Raw genomic sequence first — 4,598 nt, 5'->3', positions numbered from 1 at the left:
AAAAAAAAAAAAAAAAAAAAAAAGAAGCATCCTTATCTTTAGTACCAAATATGATTTTGCCCAAGATTCACAATATTGTCTTCAGCCTAAAATTCTATGTCAGTATATATGAGGACAAATGCTTTTGGTTGAATGGAAACTATTCACAGGTTTAAATAAAGAAACCTCCCTTATTAAAGACCAGACTTGAATTGCAGTTGAGGATTCATATTCTACTTTTATGTAGAGGTGCAACCCTGGATCTAAACCGTTCTGGATTTGCGGGTTCTGAATTCAGATTTTTCTAATTTTTTTGAAGCAAGTGTGGAACAGAAGTGAATGGTTGTACAGGAATTTTATGATAGTTTTTGTTTTACTTTCTAATTTGTTGAATCCAAAATATTTCAATATGCTATGAAATACTTTGAAAAACATTTATTCTGTAATGTGGAAACTGAGACCAAGATAGCTAAACCTATAGACAGTATGATTTTACTTCTTTTAAAGTGTGCAATGAAAATAGTCATAGTATTGAGCTGAAATAAAGTATTCCTGAGCTGCCATTGAGTGTGTTTAAGCAGGTATTTTTGGTGTGGTAGAATGCTGTATCATGATCCTTGGAGATCAGTGTTATCTTGCTTGTAACTATTGCTTTAATTTAAGCTTGGCATGATTATCTGAGAGGCAAGAATTTTTGGTTGTATTGTTTATTGAGCCACCTATGTAATTGGGAGAGCTAGTTTGAAATCTTTTCTTTAATTTAAAATTTACTACCTGTTTAATGTTTTCAAGGAAATAGAACATTAACTCTAGTTGTTTGGGGCTGTGTGTATGTAGTAACATTTTCTAACATTTTAGAAAATTATATCTTTTTAATAAGTTGGGGCCCTGAGCTCGAGGCATTATTGTTCATTAATTGCATTGCGATTATATAGTTATGCATCTCTATTCTGACCCTTGTTTCTGGTCATTTTAGGCTTGACCCTGCACAGACTTAAGTGCACCTTTATTTTTAACATACTGATGAGTAGTTCCATTTACACAATAGAACCTCATATGTGTAAAGTTAAGCACTGTGCAGGGTCAGGGCCTTTGGCATGTTCTCTCAGGCATGGACTGTTTCTTTTTCAGTTGTTTGTACAATGACGTGGGAGGCTGCAGTGTGAATAAGTAATGATCCTAACTCTTGTTAGGTGGATTTTGAAAAGTGTTAGTTCAACCTTATGTGGTGTTTGGATGGTGTCAGTGCTTCCTGTAGTGCATGGGGCTTCTCTGGGCTCTCTTATGCAGCCAAGCCACAGTAATTTGCATTAGTGATTTCTTACAGCAGCTGGGAAGCGTACGATATGGAACAACTATGTGCCAGGAAGAGCTGATTTAATTCTGCCTGAACAAAGAGATGGGTTTTGACCTTAAAGAAGCTTGTCTGGACAGACTTTCCTCTCTGTCCCTGAAGAACTGTAGTTGAGCATTCAGCACATAGAAATGATCCCAGGATCAGGTGTTGCTGTTTTGTTTGAGTTGGAGCTGAGAGAGACTGGCAGAGCACTGAACAAGCTAGCAGCTGTGCACATAAGGGAAGAATTGTTTCAGAAATACATGCAGAAAAACTCTCAGGCATTAAATATAAAATAGAGAATACTCAGTATAAAGTCTTGTGTATATTGTGTATTGTTGCATGATTTTAAGAAGCCTTATTGTAACGGTATTGAAGTTTAACTGAGTTTCTGGGTAACTGGATTTCTGATCTTATCTAAGACACTGAAACAAAATGCAAAAACTCAGTGTACAGATTGATGGAGTTGTAGCTGAAGCAGTAAATAATAGGGCTGTGCGAAACTTTGGTAGCTGATTTGGCAGCTGAATCTCTGAATCCAAATAGAATTGGGAGACCCATTAAAAGGTCTGAATCTAATCGGAAGCCTCCAAATTGATTTGGAGATTCGACCATAGACTATACAGACAGTCCTCAACAATGCTGGATGTAGCTGCCTCCAGCTGGTAAGTCTATTGTGGTGGGGGGAGGGAAGGGGCATGGGGAGGGGGGACAGATCTATGCCCCCACAGCGAGGGAGGGTTTGGGGCTGGGGCTCGGACAAACTGCTCAGCCAGAGCGGCAGAGCATGGGACTTGGGGAGGGGGGCTTCCGCCACTGTGCTACCATGCTGCCGGTCTGGGAGCTGCTCTTCTGGTGGCTCCTCCGGTGGCTCTGGCCACCAGTCCGTGAGGGCATGGGACCGGGTGTGTGCCCCCAGATCTGTGTGGGGCGGCAAGCCCCCGCTGCCGGTCTGTGCTCTGTGGGGTGAACAGAACCAGGGCTGTGCTCCAGGCTGTGGCTGGAGCTAGCTGCCTGGAGCACAGCCCTGGCTCCACCCACCCCATGGAGTACAGCCTGGCAGCAGGGGCTTGCCGCCTGGAGCGCAGCCCTAGCTCCACCCACCCTGCAGAGTGCATCCTGGCAGTGGGCGGTTGGGGCTAGCGTCCCGGAGTGCAGCCCAGCCCAGCCCACCTTGCACAGATTCAGGGGCACACGGCCACTTCCATGCCCTCCCAGACTCCAGTGGCAAGAGCCGCTGGAGGAGCCACCAGAAGAGCAGCTCCTGGACTGGTGGTGCGCAGGAGTGCGCAGTGGTGGGTGACCCTTCCTGAGTCCCATGCCCCCCCGTCCCAGCTGGGCAGCTTGTCCCAGTCCCAATCCCTCCTTTGCTGTGGGGGCATTGATCTGTCCCCCACACGCCCCTTTCCTCCCCCATCCGCCCACTACAACAGACTTACCAGCTGGAGGCAGCTGTGTTCAATGTCACAGAGCCCTGTCTGTACACTCTATGGACGAATCTCTGTATCGGTGCCAAATCTCCGAATCCAAATTGGGACAGTGATTTGAATCGCTGCATTGAATCAGTGTCCCTCTGAATCGGCCAAATCTGAATCCAAAGCAAATACTTGCTGCTTCGCACAGGCCTCCCTTCCGACCCTTTTGGTAGCATGGATTTGAGTTCTGTAAAACAGACGCAAAGTAGCAAGGAGGTAGGCAGTTATTTTTAGATTTTATTTGCAGTGTGTTTCATGGGTTATCTATGTATCAGATTTGTGAATTTGGCTGGTTACACCATGGTACATTTATAAGTGCTTTCTAATGACTAGAATTCGTAGAACAACTTGTGTTGGAGTCTCAAATGTTGTGCAGTGTGTTACCAACACTGTTATTGTTGTTAATATTCCTTAGCTGTGGGTTGTTCAGGCTCACTTGACAAGATCTTCATTTTAGTTACAGTTAGAAAATGCCAGTTTTACAGTCACCTGCTTCTTCCGTCTTTGGCATATAAAATTTGCTTAACCTAAACTATATATCAAAAGAAGAATGTCCTAACTACTGGCAATGTAAATTCAGTCACGAGAAAATGAAGTAGTTTTTTCCACACCATCCATAGTTGAGACCCAGATGTTAGACTGCTGTTTCGTTAATGAGGCAGAAAAAACAGTGACAAGCTCCTGCTTGTGACCCGGCCGAAATTGTCGGCTGCCAATTTCTAACCCTCCCTTCCCCTTGCAGCATGCTGTTGACAGAGGCAGCATGGGGATTGTGGCCCGGTAGTCTGGTCCCCTCACCAACCTCATGCCCTCCCTAACTGAAATGAGTGACACCATTGCTGCAGTGAGAGATGTCAATGGGGTCAGCAGCTGGGGTGTGGGGATCCTCTGGTGCCCCCCTACTGCAGCCATCACCAATTGCTATTGAAAGCAGTAATAAGCAAAGGTAAATTCAGTGGCAAGAAAGGCAACAGCTGTAGTAGGGGCTGCATTAACCTCCTGCCTGCTAGTTACACTGACACTACCTCCCACAGCATGAGCCTCTCCCACAGAGAGGCAACGGGGTGAGGCTGATGAGGACACTGGGGCTACTGAGATGTGACTGCCATGGCTCTAGCTTCACCTGTGTCTTCATGGATCTGGATGCAGGTTGTTAATCCCTGACATGGACAGCTCAGAGTTCATACTAATGACACACTGGCTGATTTCTGTTTTTTAGGTCAGTAGTAGGAAGGTGGCATATAGTATCCATGTGTCACTCTTTCGACCTTACCTGTGTTGCCAAAGCTAGCTGACCGCTTTTTAAATGGCCTGCTTATTCAACTCAATTCATTCTCACATCACCCTAAGAAATCCTTGCCTCTTACATCTTTGGCTTTCATACCTCTAGGAATAATAGAATGGGGCCCTTATCTACTTCTGTTGACAGGTGGAAACTTGAGCTAATTACTCTTGACAAGGAAGTGGCAATAACACATTGGGGTTAGGAGGCAGTAGCAGGCTGTGTGTGTTTTACTGTTCTTCTTCCTCTGTTTTTAGTTGCTTGGAGAAGCAAACCACACAGTATCCCTGAAGAGTTGTTTGGAGAAACATGCATTCCTTTTTCTGCCATTCTCTCACCCCCATCGTTGTGGCAAGTTTAGCCAAAACCAACTAACCTTCCTTTTTTTTTTTGGTGGGAAGTTCTTTTTCACAAGAAAATTTCAACTTTCTGGCAAAAAATTAACCCCCCCCCCCCCCCCCCAAAAAAAAATTTTCCAAAACAAAAAAAATTTTTTGTTTTTTTTTATTAATTTGTTTTTTTTTTT

This window comes from Gavialis gangeticus, unplaced genomic scaffold, assembly GCF_001723915.1.
Source record: "Gavialis gangeticus isolate Ggan-Ray unplaced genomic scaffold, GavGan_comp1, whole genome shotgun sequence".
NCBI classification, from domain to species: Eukaryota; Metazoa; Chordata; order Crocodylia; family Gavialidae; genus Gavialis; species Gavialis gangeticus.
The sequence above is the reverse complement of the archived record's forward strand: the minus strand, read 5'-3'. Positions refer to the sequence as shown.